The 22,083-nt window shown below is 37.6% G+C and overlaps 1 protein-coding gene across 1 annotated transcript in view; it reads left to right on the top strand.

The window, feature by feature from the left end:
- The window catches only part of SND1 (staphylococcal nuclease and tudor domain containing 1), a 416,716-nt gene that overhangs the window by 152,402 nt on the left and 242,231 nt on the right, over positions 1-22,083 (top strand). The window lies entirely within an intron of this gene.

Here is a 22,083-nt window from a genome sequence, read left to right as displayed (position 1 = left end):
CCTTGGGAGAGGTTTAAAATGGGGGCCCTGACTACAGTTTGCTAGCACTCTCATGACAGAGCCCAGGCTTAGGTCCAGTTTCCATAATTGCGTATTGGCCTGAGCTCCATTCTTTTGGCTCTTTTGTTCTCTCCAGCCACCTTCATTAAAGGTCTGGGACTACAGGATTTACTAGTAAGGGAATGTTGCTGCTTTTTCATGCTTCTACTTCTGAGGGATAGGCTGTCTATAAGGAGGGGAAGAGGGGCTCTCCTGGGATAGGAGCATGCTTAATGGAACACACTATGATGTGAATGCTACCTCTGTTCCTCTGGCTTGTAAAATTTCTTATAGCCTCTATTGTAGATGCTGTGGGAGCCTTTTTGTCAAGAAGGTGTGCATGGCTTCTGGGTAGTTCCTGTGCAGATTTTTGTGTAGCACATTGACTTTATATTCTAGTGTAACAGCTCAGAGACCCTAGGGTACATTTCCTTGTGACCTATATTAAAGCATAATATTCTATGACCAGCTACAAAATTTGCATTCTGGGAAGCTGATAGTGAGCCTTCAAGTATACCCTTATTTTTCTTGACTCTCACCTCCCCTTTTCCCCCAGGAAAAGTCCTGGGTGGTTCCTTGTGTCCTGGATGAACAAAGAAAATGAATGGAATGGTTCTTTTCATGGTAATTGAGAGAACTCTGTTCAGGGAGGGACTGTGATTCATCTTTTCCTGACTTAATTTCAGTTTGGATTCTAGGAGTTTTGGGTTGATTTTTATTATATCCTCAGAAAGGTAAGGCCATTCCTTTTTTTGTCTGGCCATAGCACATTAAAGCCATATTAGCATTCCTTAAACTATTGATGTTGTGACAGGTTTGATAAGACTATAGCTTTTGAACTAATGCCAAAATAGTGTATTATAAATATAAATATAACCTATTTTATTATATATCATAGTCACTAGGATGTTAAATTATAACAAGATTTTGAAGTTGGACATAAGGTGAAATTGCTAATTTTGAGGTAGAGAAACCAGATTCCCTAAAATGAGTATTAAATCTTCTCAGGTTTCTTCAGAGAATAGGCTCATTTGTCATTGTATAAAACCTGACAGAATGCTATATTCATTCATGAAGTGTAGTGCGAATGATGGCTTTGAGCCTCTTTCAATTTCTAGATCTCCTGTTATCTGATCTAATGTCTAACATGTCTATTTCACCAAGTTGATATCATATCATTCATTTACTGGCTCATAAACAACTGCATATAGACAACCGAGGAATTGCCTCACAAGTGTGGATTTCTGTTGAAATCCATCCGAAATCACATTGAAAAGAGTGGCAGCACATATCTGATTTGTGAGCAGCCAGTTGTGTGGCATGTTTTATGGCATCCACCTGGTTTCTTTGAATATTGCCTTACCCTGATTCTGTTTCATCCCTGGGAACATAGATCACAGTTTATTGCAGCAGCTGCTGAATGGTCCTGGGAGGTTAGCCCAAGCCTCTGCTCTCAACAACTATGTGCCAGGCCATTGTAAAGTCTTCTATCACAGCATAAAAGGACTGACCTCCAGTGTCAGATATGGTGTCAATTCTTAAGCAATTAGGTTCCTTCTTAGTAGGAGAAGCCTTGCTTACTGTTTCCTGTGCAACAGAGTTGATTGGATTATTTGTGCTGAGCCCAAGTTTTGTCCCCCACAGTGACATTGTATAAATGACGAATATTGTTTCCCCATGTAGGGAGTAGGATGCAGCTCAGCTCTGCTGGGCTGGAACATTCCTGATGCAAACTGCTTTTCCTGACTCACCACCTGAAACCACTTGCCTGTCTTCTGGGCCTAACAGTTGCGACAGTGAACGCCCATGTGCTCTGGCGTCTGGGAGCAGGCAGGGCAGTTGCTGCCTCAGGGGGGGTGGCTAGCACATCATTGCACATTTCTGCCAATTCCCTTCAGACCTCTGCAGCTGTTCAGCGTGGCACGTGGTGATTAAGAGGCACGGCAAGGGAGCATGTGCGTCTATGTGCCTGTGTGCACAAAAGCTGATTAGGGCACCCTGACACAGCTAAAGGAAGTTAATGGCAGTGAAATCATCTTCTCTGCCTAGATAATAGTTTGACCTTCCCAGAGAGTCCATAATATGACAATTTTGAGGAGTTTCTAGAATGTAGAGAAATAAGATTGAAGGTAAACTGCTAAGGTTGTTAACTTTGATGACCTCTATCCCATTTTTGGAAATTCATGTTGATTTCAGTCCTAAGATTTAATTCTGGATAAATGCCTTAAGTAAAGTAACCATACTACTCTCAGAGCGTTGGTTTTATCATTTGTGAACTGGGAATATTACTTGCCTTCCCTCTCTCTTGGAGCTGTTGTAAGAATCCAGGACGGTGGTAGTCCTGGATTCAAGTGTTATCTAGTTAGATGTGGCTTCAGGGATTTAGATTGCACAAAATGAGTATGTGCTAGTGCTAAAGAGTGTGTGTGTGTTTTTCTAATTGAGGGAGTGGTAGAAGAATACGTGTTTATTTTTGAAGTGTTTCAGCAGCTGCCTAAATTGCCATCCTGCTTGGTAGAATGCCCTTCCCATCCCCCTGTTTGCCATCTGCCGTCCTTCCACTAAAATCTTGACTAAGGAATACTCATGGTAAAAAATGTTCTTGTTAATTTCTTTAGGGGTTTATCATGGAAATGAAATTCATGGTAACTTTAACATGTCTTCTAGTTTTCCAAAATGATTTCTTCAATGTGTAAGATGGTGAGGTTCATGCCCTTCTAAAAGAACCAGGGCTACAGTCCTCTTGTATTAATAATAGCAGGAGCAATTTATTTCTGTGTCAATATTTTTTTGTCCTTAATGCTTAGAGGTCAGCTCATGGAATATCAGAGTTTTCATGTCCTAGTCATTTTGCTTTCAGCAGAATAAGGTAATAACTGGGATATTCATTGGAATTTCCCCCCAACATGGAATATCTAAAGCTGAGTCTCAATATTTTTTATCCATGTAATACAGCATTTAAAAATGACATATGAATCATTCGTATAACTTCAGTCCCTTAATTGCAGAATTTCTATCACCATGGGAACCATTGTATTTAAAGTTGGAATTCGTTTGGACAATTGGAGGGTCACAAATGGTGGAAGAGATGGAATTCCAAGAAGCCAGAGTGCATTCACGCTTCAATGCTGGCAATAGATGCTCGTTGCAGGCTGTCCTATCATCATCATCAGAGACCTTTTTCCCAAAATATATGCCTATTCCCTTAATGTGTTTTTTACTGTTTCTTTTGAATAAGCAAATTTTGGAGATGGTCTTCATTTGTAAACTAGCAGCAGCCTTTGTATGATTTTCATGCAGTTGAAATTTGTCCTGTGAGCAAGCCTGGCTCTTTTTTAGGCACTTGAAATTGGGCATTTTTCTTGATCAGTGCAGGCATTTGCAAAATGATGGGGCTATAAATCATTTAGTGAGTTATTTCAAATCCAGGTGGCTTTAGATTGTTTTTCTCCTTTCCAAATCTGTCTTTCCTGAGGTATGTACTTTTGGGGTATGGAGATGGGAATGATCTCCATGTATACACCAGAATTATAAATCCAGCATGCCCAAAACTAAATTCATGATCATCTAGCAGACAGCTGGGTCTCCTCCAGTGTTTTGGGAGTTACTCCATTATCTATTGCTGTCTGAGACATCTTTGACCCCTCTTGTTTCAGTCCCTCACCAAGGCCTGCTGGATGTATGTCTGAATGTTTCTTCTTCTTCCAGTACACCACTGTTGCCTTGCTTGTATCTCTTCTGGCTTGGACTCCTGTAGCCGCCTTACTGGTTTTCCCACAAGAATCGGAGTGAGGTGGCTTGCTCATTTCAGTAGTCTGAAATCAATTTGGAAACAGTTAATATTATATGTAATGATATTATCTCTGTTCTGGGTAAATGTGCTTCTGTGAGCTAGGTTGGCAACCCAACTACTGTTTATAGCCTTGTTTCTATGGAATAAAATCTTCTAAATGTCTAAGTGGTCTTTAGGAGATGTGGTTCATTTGTAATTTGGTGGCTACATTTGTATGATTTTCATACCATTCAAATTTGTTCTGTGAACTAGACAGACTCTGTTTTTTAAAGCACTTTATATAATGCCCATTATACCCTAAAGGATTAGGACTGCCATTTATTGAGTTCTCTCTTTGTAGTAAGCACTGAACTCTAAGAGCATTGTTTTCACTTTTAACTTTCACCTCAACCCTGCAAGATCTACATATTGTTCCTATCTTTACGGAAACCAGAGCCCATAGAAATTAAGTACTTTACCCAGATACCAGTGCTTTTAATTGCTATGCTGAATTAAAGACCATCTAGAAAGGTCCAGTTCTCTGATGGGTATACTGACTGAGATGGTAGACAGGGTCATGGTACTTTTGGGGATAATGTCTGTTCCTGTATATAACAAACACTTTACATGCTACGGGAAGTTGATTCTTCAGCTGCTTTGTCCTAGTCTACAGCTATCAGGAGGTGGGAACAGCACCATGTATCTGCCTTCAGAGTGCTTTCAGCCCTCTAGACATTATCTCATTAGTCTTTGAGATGTCCCTGTGAGGTGGTGTTTCATTAAATTGCTCTTCAGAGAAACCAGTGTCAGATTACATGTTCTGCTCCTAGTTATACAGACAATGTGAAATCATAGGTAACATTGCTAAGCCAATATTGAAGCTTGATTTCCCTTTCTCTTCAATCCCTTGGCATAGATGAGACCTCTGGGAGCATCAGGGAGAAAGGAAGGACAGGTGTTGCTTTTTTTTCTTGGCCCAGGGCCAGGGAGAAGTTGAGGAGCACTCTAGGTGCTTGTTCTACTGTACAAGGACAGATCTCTGAAGGTAGCAACAGCAACATTGCCTAGCAGGAGCAGTTTTTTACTCAGCTAGTGAGAGCTCTTCAAGGGCACAGAGCTTTCCTAAGGAGGACTCCATCCTTCTCTCTGGCTATTTAACAGGGTTGTTCTTTTCTTTACAAACACTTGTAAGTTCTGTCTGTTGCAGTGTGTTACTTGATCAGCTGGGGAAAGTACAAAGCTTGGAGATTCTTGTTCTCAATTACCTCTGATGTATTTTAGTTTGAATTTTATAAATATCTCTTTTGTCATTTCCACATTTTTCACTTCATATTAATTTGATTCATTCACACTGTGGAAAATTCCTTTACATTAATGATCAAAACAGGCCCTAAGGTTGTGAATGCATTGTGATTTAAATTGACAGGTGTATACAAGGTTGCTTGTCCTTGCCTTCTCAGTGCCAGCTGTTACCATCAGTGTGGCTGTAAATTTTTTTTAATAAATGACTGACTGTATTCACCAAATTTGAGAGATGTTTTGAATGACTTGTAATTTCTGACCATGCCTTTTTCTAGTAAGAGTTCTCCCACTTGGATGTAATGGGAATGTGTCAGTATGTATTGGAGACCAAGGTTCATTGTATATACCCTTTACCCTCTAAGTTTTGGGAATGATCCTAATCTTTTACACACTGAGTCATTAGCTCCCTTGTTTGGTGAAGATTGATTAACAGAAATGACTGTGGAGTTGCCTGTTGCTGGAAACTCAGCAAGTACCTTTCTTCCTGCTGCCGCCTAAATGCTCTTTTTTGATAAGAGTTCTTGGTTTTTTGTTTTTTGTGTTTTCCCCTGAAGATTGTGAAAAGTACCTCTGCACTTTGGGGGCCATCAAGGTGTTGAGCTGAGCACACAGCTCTTTGGTGAAGTGTGTTATTTGTATGATGTGTATTGTAATACCCTCTTCAGAAAGCAAAGCATCTCTAACTTAAATGAAGAGACTAGAGTTTTCAACTGCATTCCCAGAGATTTCTTCTGTATGCTCACCTGTGGGAAATGATTTATTAGCTACCAGAATCCTCAAGATTCTCACATCTCTGGGTAATACTGTTATATTACTTTGCTTATTATTAAAGATTTTCTTCCTTGGACTCCCAAGTTGCTCGTAGTTTTCTGGTGAAAGTTCTTATATTTATAACATGATTTGTGGTCGGCTTGTCTTAAGCCACCTACTCCTGATCTTTTTAGCTAGGTTTCTGAAATGTCGTCCTTGGGGCTGGAACTTTCCATGCTTATTCTCTGCAAACTGAGATTTTATTTTAGGGGGAGGTTTGTGCTGAATCAGCTCAGCTGTGTTTGGGGGTAGGGAGAGGACAGGCTTTTTTCCCCACTTTAAAAATAACCCTTATGTGCCAAAAAACCCTATAAAATGTGCTGAATTGCAAATCTTCCAACTTCCTATACCTCCTGGTTTACAAAGAATAGATTCTTTTGAGCTTGGGCTTGATGATACTGTGCAGGATGTCTTAAGTTGTAGAAGAGGGTAAAGCAAGACTGGATACAGATGTGCTTATTTGGAAAGGAAACCTGACTTGCTATCTTTTTATAATATTTTTTCTCCATAAGCAATTTTATCTGCTTATAAGGGTCTATGTAGGGATAACATATACAACTTTTCTAAAGAGAAAAAATTTTGTTATGTATTTGTAAAATAATACGTATCATTCAGAAATAGTCCAATTTGAGAGCACCAACATTCCAGGGTTTTCTTTTTGTGTGGCCTCTCTGTTATGGTCAGTAAAGTTAGGCCAATCATCTAAGTTACTTGAATATTTCTTTCCCAAGGGTATGAATAATTTGTGCCTGTGTGAGAAGGTAGGATACACAAGCGACTGTTGGTTCTAATGTTGAAATTTGTCAGCTCTTTATAGCCAGGTGGTGGAAGTGATATTTTAAGGCTATGTCTTCATAATTGGGGTCATGCATTTATAAATTTAAAAATATGAGCTCCTTGTTTTAATGTATTTAAAATCTGAGTGACACTTTTTGCTCTTATCAGAAACCAGTTTTTTTACTGATACCTAGAGCTGCCCTTTTTACTTTCATTTATGCGGTTATCTTTTTTTCTGGCAAATTTTCAGATATTCCTAAAATGCAGCAATTCTACCCCATGAATATTGCTGCCTGCCTGATGATATGTGTAGTGGGTTGAATAGCATCCCTCCAGTACACCTGTCCATCTGGAACCTCAGAGTGTGACCTTATTTGGAAATAAGGTCTTTGCGGATATAATTAGTTAAGTTAAAACTTAACTAATACTGGGTTATCGTGGGCCCTAAATTCAATGACCAGTATCCTTATAAGAAGAGCACTGGACGCAGAGGGAGGAAGGCCATTCGGCAGTGGAGATGGAGATTGAAGTGATTCAGCTACAAGCCAGGAAAGGCCAGTGATTGCCAGGAGGTACCAGAGCTTGGAAGAAGTAAGGGAGGACTCTTTCTAGGGCCTTCGGAGGTATGATGACCCTGCCTACACCTTGATTTTAGGCTTAAAGCTTCCAGAACTTTGGGGGGGATAAATTTCTGTTGTTGTAAGCTTTCTAATTTGTGGTACTTTGTTACAGCAGTCCTAGGAAACTATTGCAGTAAGAAAGCAATTTAGATTCCTCTTGTATCTGGCCACTTAATTCTTGGCCAGACTTCTTGTTTCTGGGTTATACTTCAGTAATTCTTTGCCAAAGTAATCTGTGGGATAGTGTTTGATAATGTCAGCGTTCTTTCATCTCTGATTCCCTGCCTATCTTGTCTTGCTTCCTTTATTTGTGTTTATTCTTTCTGTCAATACTCTGCCTGGGTGGTAATGCCTTCCCTCCTTCAGACCCGCTGACAGTTGATGTGGAGGAATTGATACATTCAAGCACATTTCCAGTTTTGTCGTTGGTTCACTCTCAGACTGTTGTCCTGTTTTCCTTCCTTGAGGGATGTGTGCTGATGTCCACTTGAGAAGGCGGCCCTGTCTCATGGCCATCCCAGTCACAAGGCCTCCATCACTTCTGCTTCAGTAATTAGCATTTTGAAATATGACACACCCTGGGAGAAATCATTCCTGGCTGTAGCTCTTGATGAGCCATGCTCATCCCATTCAAGGTTGATGAATAGAACATTAGGAATAATTAGCACGAGCCTGTCTTATGGAACACCACCCCTAACGTTCTGCCTGCTTACAACGAGCATTATGTGGAGCTATGCAGGAATTTTCTTCGGTAACATCGAGGTTTTCTCTTCAATATGGCATTTTCTTCAACTTTGCCTTCTCACCACTTCTAGCCTTAACAAGTGGGCTGCTGCACTGCGCTGGTCTGGGCTGATGAGCAAGTAGTCCTCTGAAAATGACTGTCAACAGTTGGTATGTTTATTCTCTTTAGGACTCAGTCCCTGAAGCTTTGGTCATGCATAAACATTATGTTAAGAAGGCCTTAACATGTTAAGAAGTAGCCTAGTAAAATCAATCCATTTCTATTATTTTTTGAGGAAATATTTTTTAATCAACTAATCTGTGCCAAACCATCGTGTAGGCATTGGGGATAGAGCCTATTGTCATAGAACTAATACTTGAGAAAGGCATATAGGGTTGTTGAGTACCTTTGTGGAGGTGAAATAAAAATGAATAAAATATCATCTTTGTTGCAAGTTGCTTACAGTCTATCTTACAGTAAGATTGTCGTGTGGGAAGTTGAATAAGAACAGATTTGAATAACTGGTAAGATAACAGAAACGTGCCAATTGGCAGTATTTGATTAATATTCATGTGAATTGTACAGATCATGGCTATCTTTCACAGAAAGGAAAGGTCTCACCTGCTGTGTGACCTTATGTATTAATGCATAACGGCCTCAGCTACTAGGGATACATACTGCTGACTCTTATTTATGAATATTTCCACCCCTGTCTTCTTTCTCTGCTTACAGATCTCTCTTTCCAGCTACTGACTACTGTATACTCAACTACAGATTCCAGTAGATAGCTGACATTTATTGTGTCCAAAATAAAGTTTAGAGTTTCCACATGGGTTTTTTTCTCTACCCATAAACTGACTTGGCTTTGTTGATCTTTGTTAATGTCACCACCCATCCATTGTGCTAAACTTTAGAGCCAGCAATCTGCCAACTGCTATTCCAATCTTCTCATTTACCAGATTCACCAGATTCTGCCTTAGTCATCCTGCTTTGTGTGGTTTTTCCAGTGAATCTCTTTTAGTCTCTGTGTTCATTATCTCTCATTTTCATTATTGCAACTTCACCTTAACTAGTTGCCCTATTCCCTCAGTCTGTGCCATCTTGCACGTTGCTGTCACAGTTGCTTTCAGAATGCATCATCCTGATCGTGTCACCAACTCTAGCGATACCCAGTTGCTTGCAGAAAAGAATTTAATTCCCTAAATGAATATAAAAGCAAAAGAAAGGCAGCTGTGTGAAAAATATTATAATTTTAAGTGAACATCTTGCTTCCATTTCCTGTCTTATTTTCTGCTTTACTCTCCGTATAATATGGCACAAAGAACTCACCATGCCATGGACATGCCAAGCCATTTCACAGCCTCCTACCTTTGCACTTGTTTTTCTGTCAGGAATCTTACCCTGATTCTGTATTCCTGGCTCCCCGTGTAAAGTCTGGCACTCTCTGCCCTCCTGTACTTCTGTGTCCATTTCTATAGTAGTAGTTCCAGGTCTAACCAACCTCTCCAGCTCCATAAGGCAAACAGCCTGTCTTGTCTTTCCCTCAGCTCACAGTTCCTGAGATTTTGCCTGATGTTGAGAATCAGGTTAGGGTCCTCAGTAATCCTTGACAAGGTCCTGTGCCTTGTTGTAAGAATGGTCAGGCATATTTATATATGGAGAAGGGATGAACAAAGCTCATGATGTATCTCTGAGCTGGAGAAATGGTTTCCTTGTCACCTGCTTTTTAAATTTCCTCCTTCTAATATGGACTTGCAGCCCTGATTCAAGGAGACTTTACATATTGCATTATTTGACTATAATATAAACCAAGACCTTAAAAATAGGTAGGATACATATGTTTTGCTTACGTTTTGCTATTTATAAATTATAATTATTAGCTTATCAGTCCATTTGATTGGCAGCATGCTTGATGATGTAGTTAGCACCCCATTGTTTGGCTGATGTTTGAAGTCTTCATGAGGCAACCTGAGTAGTCAGTCACTCCTTAGTGCTGTAGGTCTGGTTAGAGGCTATTTCTGTGTTGTGTTTTTTTTCCATAATTGAGAATGTACAGCATTTATAATTTGTTCTTTTTAAAAATCACAGAAGAATTTACTCAACTAGTAGGCAATAAACTAATTTTTTTTTAGTTTGAATTCTCCATTGTTATTTTAAAACTCTAAGTGACAGAGGTTGATAGACCCTGACAATGCCCTGCTGTTCCATCTCTCCACTGACTTGGGATTCGTAATGTTCCTATTCCCCAGTAGTGGTCCAAATGAAGTGGAAGTAAATAAGTCGGTGACTTGCTCCATTTTGCCATGTCTGCAGTGTATGGTGTACCCTTTTGCCTGGCAGGTTGCTGCTGAGCCCAGTCCCTTGGAGCCTGTCATCGTAGACTTTGATGCACAGTGGAGTACTGAGAAACGAGTGGCCAGTTAAACACCTGACTTCGCCCAACCAGGCCACACTTCTATCACTTCCAAACCTCTAACCCCCTTTATTTATTAAAAAAACATGAAAAGACAAGGAAAGGGAAAGTAAGGAATAGAAGAAAGAAAAGAAGAAAATCACACGAGTGACCTGGTCTTTTATTAGAAGTTAGATGACCATGATTTGATGAGATGGTACCACATGCAGCTAGGGAGCTGGTGGGGCTTCTTTAGCTTCCTGGTTGGATCTCAGCATCAGAGAGAGAACATCATAAATTTATGGTCTGTATGTTCGTGATGCCCCCGTTTCTTCATTTGCAAAATGGGCACAATATTTTGACAGCTGTGATTCCTTAGATATAATAGTATAGGGAGGGAATCTAAGCAGACAGCTGCATTGGAATAAATTTTGGGTGGGGCAGTTGGGTGGAACTGTGTAAGTTCCTCCGAATGGAAATAGAAGATAGCACCTCCAATGCAGACCTGCAGCCTTGTTCACATTTGTCAGGCTACATCAAAATGAAGAGTTGGGACATTTCTGTGACCTCAGGGACAGGAATATATGCAGTTAAAGATTGTGTATGTTCAAATTCTTATACTTGGGATGAATTCATTTCTTTCAGTATTCCTTATTTTCTTAATTTGGAAAATCCAGTGGAACCTTTTTCATCCTCTAAAAAGATGATCTTGCTAAGGGATCCAGAAAGGCTCTATTAGTTATCCTGGTATCTCTAATCAGACTCTGATATAACAACATTTACTTATAAATGTGTAGTTTTCCTAGTTTTGATTCTAAGGAGGGCTACTACACAGAGGCAGATTTGCATTGCAGGACACTGGCCGCCCTCACAGTATGGGCTGGAGCTAGAAAAAAGCTCAGTCTAGATGGGAGCCCTGAACCTGAAGTGCTCTAGTTGTTGTTGTTCACCTCACTCCATTTTTATTTTGGCCCTTAGTTAATTCAGCTCTAAAAAGGGAAGAGATTGGCAATCTCCAAGGATCTGTTTATAAACCCTTTTTTTAAGATTTGTTGCCCTGTTTTGCATTCATTGACCTACTCTTGCAGTTCTGAAAGTTTAATCTTTTTGTCATCAAAGATTTGTTCTATTTTAAGTATCAATAAATGTGAATACCTGGCGTGATGAATGTGTGTCACACACAGACCTCTGAGTCCTGTGACCGTGGGTGGTTCTTTGTACTACTATTACTGTGAACACTGAATGTTAGAGGCCTGTTTGTTGAGAATGCTGCAATATAAATCTCTGCAACTTTTGTAGAGTGGCTTTAATTATCTTAATTACCCACCATGCCTGACTCCCCACCCCCAAACTCCCAGAGCTAGGCGATTGAATTCATTCTTCCTCACCTCTGCTTATATTACTGAGTTATGGTCAAAGCATGTCTCTTTATCTGAAATGTTGAAATGGTTATGCTTGGGGTTACAGTCCAGTTATTTATTGGAGCAAGGACCTCTTTGCTCCTTCTCTAGGACCTATGGTTCCTAATGGTTTTCTCCCATTTGAGGACAGGTATTTGTTTCCCTTCATCATTCGTTGGTTCACTAAATTTTGAAATAATGGCTTTAGGAATCAAACTCCATCAGAATGATTGATTCATTGACATTAGCCAGGTGCTTTTTCACATTTTCCCTTCGTTTCTCCCATTGCCAGTGGTAGAGTTTGCTTGCTGCCAGCAGTATGGAAGAAGAGCAGCATGTAGTTTGAACTCCACAGCATGGGATAGTTTTTGAAGATGAAAGACAAAGATGAGTCATGTTGCTGTTCTCTGGTATTTCTGCTTTGGTGGTAGTTAATCATAGCTTTCCAAGGGGCAAATGGTAATAAGATCACTAAGTCTAGATAGATTTATTATGTTTCTCTCACCATTCGGAGACTGAGAGTGGTATTGATAGTCTTTTATATCCCCTACTTCACAGGCACAAACTTCCCCTTCTTTCTGTCTCTCTAACCTTCTTATTTTATTTCTTCCTCCTTTATTTATCCTTCCTTTTTTTCTGCCTTCCATTTTCTATTCCCCTCCTCAAAGGTTCTTAGACTTTCAATATGAACCATGTCAAAATGCTAAGCTTGTAGTAGCTCTCATTTTCCAATATATACACTCCATCTGCCTTAATGTTTAACTTGGCTGTTGCAGTGGATCCCTGGGACCTTTCTGGCCTTAACAAGAAAAAAGTGATTTGCTGAATGCCCTTTTTTCTTGTTTCTGTTCTTCTTCCCAGCAGTGTGAAGTTTGGTTCAGTACCAGAATTAATAAAGTGTTAGCTTCTCTCTGAACAGGGTCCACTTAGTTTTTGCTTGATGGTCCCAGTTTTTTCTTGGGCTTGGATTCTCTTGAACATTCAGAATTTTCCAAGCTAGATAATATTGTGATACATTTAAAGACTCTGCCTGCTTTAGCTGTCATTTCCTGCTGGTTTTGGAGAAGGGAAAACATGGACAAGGAAGAAGTCATGTCAGTCACCCCATTTAGTGTGGATTTCCCTTCCCCAAAGAATTTTAGTTGAGGATCCAGGGCCAGGGGATGTGTGTCCTTGCTGCGTGCTGTAATGATGTGTCAGCTGGATGCTGCCCCAAGCACAAGTAGCATGTGAGGAGCTTGGATATTGTATCAGCTAGTAAAAAAATAGTTAATTTGGGTAACACTCTGACCTGCTTCAGAGTCTGTGTGTTTCCTGACCCAGCTTCCTATAATTCTCATTTGGATTTGATTGTTTCTTCCTTGAGTCCATGTCATCATCTCAGTATTCTACCTCTGTCTGGGGTAGCAGTGCAGCAGTGATTTCTCTGCATCCTTGTTTTCTTTCTTTTCTTACAGGGATTGCTTTTTGCCTTGGGATGATTTTTATGGCCAGGCAATGCTACTTTTCCTTACAGAATGTTTTCTCGTTTAATTTTTAAACAGACAGGAAGACATAATTTTTTAAAATTTTGTTTTATGTAACATAACTTGTTCTTTACATTTTAAAAATAGATGTAGAAAGGATGTGGAAAAAAAATAGATGTGTAGAAAGTACGTATATGGGTAAAGCAGTGATTCTTTTAAAATTTTCTCCTAAAGATTTTTAAAGTCAAATCAAGAAAGTAAATGAATTTGGTTGTTTTATTTGCTGAAACAGACATTTTGACGTCATTTGGCAGGAAAGCCAGTATGGAAATATAGGATATTTTTTGACAAACTATTATGTAAAACAGGCAGACATTTAAGTTATTTAACATATCTTTTAGACATTTTTTATTTAATGGGAAACCAGTGTCATTGTTTTAAGTTTCTCTCTTGATGTGGTATTCATTTTTTATTTTAATTACTATTTTGAGTAGGTAATGCATTCACTTGATTCAGAATTCAAATGCTAATATATACAAGTGAAGATCTCTCTTTGGTCCTGGTCCTTCATGGATCCAGTTTACCATCCCAGAAGCAACCAGTATTACCATTTCCTTGTGAATCCTCTCAGAGATATTTTAGGCCTATATAGGAAGATGTGTTTGTGGGTGGGTGTTTATTCTTCTACTTTTTTACACAAACGGTAGCATCATAAATAAATTTAAAATTTCATACATGCCACCAAAAATAGTATCATCACATTTGTGTTTCATTTCTCTGTGCTTACAGGTACTAAAGGGTTATCATATTTGATCTGTATAATTTCAGGCAAGCTTACAATTTTCCTACAAAATTTTTTGTATGAAAAATTGGCCATAATTTTCCTACTTGAAAAGGCAATTATGAATTCTGCCAATACTAGTGATACTGTCCATTTTATTCTTATTTATGATACCGTATTTTGTTTTTGCTATTTTGTTGTAAATAATGTGTACTGCCCAATTTATCAATCATAAAATCAACACTTGTTTATTCTAAAAAATATTTTGAGAAAACAGGAAAGCATAAAGGAAAAAGGAAAACTGTTGCCCAGGACAGCATCTGTGAAATCTGTTAATTCTTGAATATGTATTATTCCAATCTTTTTTTATATGCATTTGGGTATTTGCATAATTTTCAACTTAGCTAGTAATTATATGTTACTTACTATTTTGTAACCTTCAATATGATAGTTTTTCTGTGTCATTAAATAGCCTTCTACATGAGGTACTTTTATCATTTAATATCAAGTGAATGTTTAATCAATATCCTGTTGGCTATTTGTAGGGGTTTAGTGTATGGATTTTGGAACAAAACAAACATAAGTTTGAATCTCTAGGGTAGCATTACCTAACTCAGTCCTGTCATGAGCATTAAATGAGGTAAGTATATATGTTAAGCATTCAGTTCAATGCTCGACATATCGGCATATTGTAAGAGTTCAGTTGATAACAGCAAACTACTGAGTCAGGGCTTAGGAAAACTAAGAACAGGGAGTAGTATATAATATGACAAATAAATAAACTAGTTCTATTCTATGTCCTGATAAGGCTGAGTGAGAGAGAGAAGGGGAAGGGTAAAATGTGCAATGAGTGAGGGTGGGGTGGGGGGATATATAGAGTGAGTTTTTATGAGGGAGAAAGTGGCCAACATTTTATTTTCTTTAGCCCCCTTGGTTGCTTTCAAAACCAGTCTAACAAGATTGCAGTCTGTAGCTTGTTCTGCTTTTTTAGAAAGTCTTTTGCATCCCCAGGTACTCCCCAGGTGGTAGGATCTCCTGAATCTGAGAGGAAGTTGGGAGAGAACTCTTAACATTTCCTTCTTTGCTGAGGTTTTTTTTTTTTTTTTTTTTTTTTTTTTGCACAGCCAGAGTTCCCGTGGGAACTGGCAGGACATCTGAGGAGAACTTAATTTACTGTGAGCCAAAGGAAGCTAAGGAAAGGCCAAAGTATACCCCCACCAGCAGTTTTTTTTACCCCGAAATTCTCTGAAAGACTCAAACTTGAAACTCAAAATCAAAGAATCTTAGTTTCCTAAACTTACCTATCTAACCATAACTGATCATCAGTTGGAAACAAATGTTGGATGGCCTACTTTTCAGTTCCCCAATGAATGCTCAACTGATTAATTCAGCATTTCAAAATATTCTCCTCCCCCCCCAGTTTGACACATTAGCTTTTAGAAGCTGGACTGTTAATTGAGGAGGTGTTGATGAATTCAGGTATTGATTAAGTTTAGGTAATATTATGCAGTGGATTTATTTCTAATCCCATAGGTAGCATATTTTGTTTAAAGTACCTTGATACTTCAAGTGAAAGATTTGTTATGATTTGTATTATAGAGTGATGCTTCTTGTTTACTCATATCAAAATCAACACTTAAGCAATGAAGGATTTGCTCTGGTATTAAATATGGAGTATGTTGAAAACAAAATGAAGTAGAAATACTGTTTTATTAAAAAAGGTAGGCAAAATGTAAAACAAAAAAAATTAAGCAAACTGGTTATATACTTGTGACATCATATTGTTATATTGTCCTTTTCCCATGGTGTTACATTTTAAGTTTCCACTGATTTTAAATGATATACCTTTCAAAATTAAGTGTATAGGAACCAAAATATTGGATAAAAGGTCTGATTTTATATACATCTTCAGCAATAGTGTCATTTGTCATCTCAGAAAAATTATCTGCCAGTTCTTTGATTTCGTCATGGAAAGTCAGTGCCTCGTTTTTAGGAAAGTATTGAGGTTTTGTTTTGCCTTTATAAGCATTTAAACTAAATTTCCTGATGTAGATGAAATCTATTTTCTCTCCTTATTTATTGGACCAGAACAAGTATTCAAAACCACCTCTATGATATTCCTTCTTGCTACTTGATTTTTCATTAGCTATTTATTTTAAGGACTAAAGTGAGTTACGTTTAAGATTCATTTCAGTTCTATAGCCTAAAAAGCAAATTCTAATTTTTAACCATTTTTATTGTCTTTATCCCTTTATCTTTCCTTCTCATCAATCACTTCAGTAAGGATAGCATTCCCGGTGGTAAGAAAAGGGGGATGATTCCTTTGCAATTTGTACATATACATGTCTTCTCATGCATTTTTTATCTTAAGCTTGCTTTAAAACATAATGGATAAGCAATGGAATGTCATCATTTTTGGTAGTTCTAACCATCTTGCTGTTGTTTACCATCCTATTTTCTTAGTTCTTGACTTGGAAAGCTTTGCAAACCTCTGGTCTTGATCTTTCTTTGTGTATAACCCCATTGACTTCCATCTCAGGTAGTTTGCCAAATTTTTGGTCTGTTTTTGCAATGTATATACAGCTGCAATAGTTTTATTAGTTAAAAATAAGGAAGTAGGAACATGTGGGTACCAAATAAAAAATGGTTGGTTGATTACAAACCTTTTGGAGAATTACACACAGGGAATCTAGTCTTCCCTGTTGTCAGTAATATATGGGTTACTGCTTTTTAGGAATAACAATAACTAATGTTACCTTAGAACGTACCTTAACTATGATGATCTTTCATGTTCCTTTTGTAGTTATTTTTTCTGATTATGAAAACTGTAGGTTTATTATAATAAGTTTGGCAAGTATAAAGGAAAAATAAAAGCAATTCAAATGACATTTTGGGGTATTTTCTTTTCCTTACACATATGTCTATGTCTTTATATTTAAATCAATCTATGTGTCCTTTTTTTAAAATAATTGACAATAAAACTTAAACATCTTCTCACATCTATAAATGAACGTTTATGTATTGATTTTAATGACTTTGTCATTTCATTCCATGATTGCATCATTTATTTAAACTATGTTGTTCATCTTAAATTTTTGTTAACTATGGTGATGAAGTTTATTTTATGTTTTAAACAGGCCATACTATATAATGATATCAACTAGATTCTCTGAGCCCTACCATATCACAGTCATCTAGATCTGGGAGAATGTAAAGATTAGAAGAGTTAAAGACAAAAAGCTTCTATGTCTATTTATTGACAGTGTTTAGTACTTTCTTAGACAGGACTTGGTCACTTAATAAGGATATTAGCATTTTTCCTTTTTTAAGCCCTGTATATTTTATTCCTCTAAAAAAGTCATTTGCTTTCATATAGATCAGCAAGAGATATGGCTATAGGGTGGGTAGTTTTGGAGAGAACCAGAATCAATAATAGAAGTTAGAGGTCTCTGTATGTCAACCTTCTCATGAACTACCCTCTCAGCCACCTCATTTGTGTCATCTACTTACTTTAAGGACAGCTTCTAAAATGACACATATTTGAAGACCCTTGGGCTAGGTCTCCTGGACTGTAATTCTATCCGGGTATATAACAGACTTAACTTATTGAAGTGATATTGATACTGTACCTTTTACTGTGGTTTCCTATTCTCACACTTAAGATTTTTTTTTTCCTGATAATTAGGATTCTAGTAGATATCTAAATTTGGAGAAGTCACATAACTGCTCTGAATCTGTTTTCTCTTATATTGTAATGTATGCTTGTTCTAGGTGGTAACAGTAGTCCCTTTCATTCTAATATAAAATAAGTTATTCATTTTAATTTATCCCACAAAAACTCAGTTAGCCATATAAGACTTGGAATTAAAAAGGAAATCATCAAATAATTAAAATGTAAATAGTAATCATTTTAAAATAATTTTTTTCTATTAATATGCAGATATATTTTCTATTTTTACTCTTTTATAAGCTAGCCTAACTCCAAATTGTATGACTTGCCATTTATATTTTATTTCTTTTGCAGAAGACCCCTTCTTATAATTTGGGGGCAAATGGTTTAACCTCTCTAAATTACTAATCACTAATAACTATTATTGTATATGTTGTTAATGTGTCTTCCTACTGCTCTCCCATCCAATCACCCCTACCTAAGCATCTAAAAAAAAATTCACCAAATATTCATAAGAAGCAAAACTGTAAAACAACAAAAAGCAATACAGAGTTCCCATTTACTGATAAAGATTGATTACTAATATATTAGGGAATTATTAACACTTGGTTTTATGCATTCTTTTCAGGTTTGGAGTTGTTTGTTAGACCAATACCAATTGATTCTTCTCTATTCTCCCTATTTGCTCCAGATCACAGACTATCTCTAACATGCCTACAAAGTCCTATTAACTATAGGATGTTTTTCTAGACATTTTTTAGCCCCTGACTTAACATTGAATATTACTTTATTTGTTATATTCTAATGCTTATTGTCATGCTTATTCACAGGAATTATAGCAGATATCACTAAACAAATACATACTCATTTTATTAGATCTGATACAGCTATAAGTGTATCATTTAATCTAAACATTCCTATGTGTTTTGGTTTGTCTTTTACAGAGAAAATAAAGACAGTATATTATGGGCCTATTTTTATATTTCAGCAGATAATTATCCTGACATTTAGTTATTCTTTAATATATTTATTTATATTACTACTTTGTTGGATTTCTTTAACAAATATAGTTAGCACTTTGCTTGCTATTTTTCTAATAAACAGATTTATTTTTATTTCCTACACCTCCTGGTTGTTCTGATATATATTCTTTAAGTGATTGAGCTTTAGATCGTTCTTTTCCTTTGCATTTTGAGATTGTTTGAGAACTCTTCATTTGCAGTGATTTGCTGGAAGATCTTGACCAGTGATTGCAGTAAACTCTTTCCTGTAGTTGGAAACCTCACTTGCTCATTTTCTAGTGTTTGGAGGTTAGTGCTTTTGTGTAATTTTGGTTGTTGAATGGAGATGGATTCTGTCACTGCCTGGTTGTTTTTTTTCCCTTTACCCTCTAGAGCTGCTAGAAGTTTTGGCTTTATTCTTCTTTCCCATAGAGTTGTCTAAAATTCTCTGACAATTCTATAATGTCAGAATATTATTAAATATCATCACTTTCTTCTTCGGCTGGTCTTTTAACAATCAGGATAATAAACTTATAGCTCAAAACATTACTTTAAGAGTAAACCAACTCTTCTATTCTTTAAATACTGACTTATCTCCTGGGCTAAAAGGCACAGAGACTTTAATAGCACCAGAATAAAAACTCTTTCCATAATAAATTATGAAGCAGAGCTTACTGGGTCATTTTTGTTTATTCGTTTACTGCTGTGCTGTAGAATTTATCTTTGGTTTTTCCACTGTGAATTCTTAGAGGTAGGGGCAAAAGAGGAGTTAGGTTAGCTGATCTGAAGATTGTCGCATAGAAATTACCACAGGTAGTGCATCCAAGAGAGATTCGTTGCCGTATATACCAGTGATATATTCAAAGGCTATGTAATCAAGATATGAGAGTCCTTGAAACCTGAATTGTAGTCTGGTTCATTTTAAGTGAATGAGTGTGTGCAAGGAAACTTGGAAGCAAATGCAGCAGTTGAGGGTCAAAGCCTATAGGAATTGGTTTTTTCCACCTCATTTTATCTCTGGGTTATGTTTGCGTTCTAAACAGTGGCTGTTGTCTTTATCTTAAGCAAATGAATTGCTGTGAGGAAGTGTCCATTATTCTCAAGTGGCTAGTTGATTGGTTGTTGGTTTGGACATTGCTTTGAGACACTGAAAGATTTCCTCCTCATGATGAGAGTAGCCTTTTTTTTTTTAATGGATTTGGTTGAGATTAGGAGATTAAAATATTCCTTTTGTGTGATTTGACTCTGGTGGCTTAGTTTGTGCTTGTTAATGATGACTTTTTTTCCCTTTGCCACAGGTTGCTCTCTACTGATTCTCAACACAATTTCTCTTATTATTAAAGATAATATCATTAGATCTTATTTTTAAAGTGGTTCTCAACACAGTTTCTCTTACAGCTGCAGTCCCAAAAGTACATCTTCATGTATAAACAAAATATGGTATATCCTTACAATCAGTACTTCTGCCAGAGAAAGCAATGAAGTCCTGTTGTATACTACAATATAGATGAACCTTGAAAATACTGTCTTAGTAAAAGAAGTTAGACATAAAAGACTACATATTGTGTGAGTCCATTTATATGAAATTTTCAGAATATGCAAATCCATAGGGACAGTAACTAGATTGATGGTTTCTGGGGCTAGGGAAAGTTGTGAATGGAGAATAACTGATTAGTGGATATAGTGTTTCTTTTTGGGATGATGAAAGTGTTTTGGAATTAGATAATCAAGATGATTGCACTGCATTATGAACATACTAAAAACCACTAAATTTGTACACTTTAAAGTGGTTAAAATTGTGAATTTTATGTTCAATACATTTTTAAAAATATGTATCTATCTATCTATTTATTTATTTTTGTGACAAAGTCTTACTCTGTTGTCCAAGCTGCAGTGTAGTGGCATGATCATAGCTCACTGTAACCTCAAACTCCTGGGCTCAGGTGATCCTCCCAGCTAAGCCTCCCTAGTAGCTGGGACTACAGGCACATGCCACCATGCCCAGCTAATTCTTACTATATATTTTTTTAGATAACGGGGTCTTGCTATGTTGCCCAGGCTAGTCTCAAACTCCTGGGCTCAAGCAATCTTCCTGCCTCGGCTTCACAAAGTGCTGAGATTACAGGCGTGAGCTACCATGTCCAGCCTATATTACACAAATTTTATCTCAGTTAAAAATTACATCTGCATATTAGTGGTGTTGTTGCAGAATGAAGAAGTCCTTGGTGTTTCTTGGTGCTAATGCTGGCTGGCATTTTATCCAGCGGGTTAGGTGGCTACTGGAGTGGGAATGGGCTGGCAACTGGAATGCATGAGGATTCCCTGATTAAGAGAAGCATGTACTTGTCTGCCTCGTGGACAAGTGGTGAGTTTTTGGTAACACAGTGACTCCTAATTTATGGAAAGTGCCATTGGATAATCATCTTTACATTCTCCCTATCAATGGGAATACAAGGGGTTTGGGTAACATGCTTGATTGATTCTAGTCCCTTTTGTAATCTCATGTGTTTGCTATCTTTTATCTAAGCTCTGTGTTGAAACTCTCCTGCTCTCCCGCTTTTCAGAAACTAGTTCTTAATTTGTTGACTAGGAGTAGATAACAAGCCTTATATGTTGAAATTCTCTGGGATATACAGTTATGAATATATGAGTTAGAGTTCTGCTAAGAGAGGCAGACCGTGGAGGCAATTGATTGGTATATGAACCATATTTTTCCATATTTTATTCTCATCCCCAGATTGCTGCTCTGAGACAGGGCTCCATCATCAAGAATTCTTGACTTCTGGTGCCATACCCTATGCTCACCAATGCATTACATTAGGGTACACAACAAAACCCCATGGAATGACATCAGTTTTTATTGACTGTACCTTGATGATTCAGGGAGACAGAGTGAATTCAGTTTCTTGCAGGGGGAAGTCTGGGCTCCCTTTCTACTCTACTAATGAGAAACAGTATCACAGAGCACAAATGGGGATAGGGCACAGCCTTTCACACATTAGTAGGTCTTAGTTTTAAAACTAAAGGAAGAACAGCTGCTGAGTCTGTTGCAAAATGTTCGGTCTTAGTGAATGGTCAGTTGGCAAAGCAATATTTTATATCCTTCTTCCACTCTTTCCCAGCTCTGTGAAGGGCTGCAGCTAGGTATAACAAACATCAACCAGTAATATCAGATTGTCAGTGATCAGCATGCCAAAATGCAGTTCCTTGTTACGTGACAAGTAGAGAAAACATATGGCAGGCAGGTGGTGGTGGCAGGATCATTATCAGCTCAGAGTGAGATTGGCAGTTCATTTGCAGATAGTGATGCCCACCTGCCATGGCAACAG

The sequence above is a fragment of the Lemur catta genome, chromosome 11 (genome assembly GCF_020740605.2).
Source record: "Lemur catta isolate mLemCat1 chromosome 11, mLemCat1.pri, whole genome shotgun sequence".
Taxonomy (NCBI): Eukaryota; Metazoa; Chordata; class Mammalia; order Primates; family Lemuridae; genus Lemur; species Lemur catta.
Note: the sequence above shows the minus strand (reverse complement) of the source record. Positions and strands in the feature narration are given on the sequence as shown.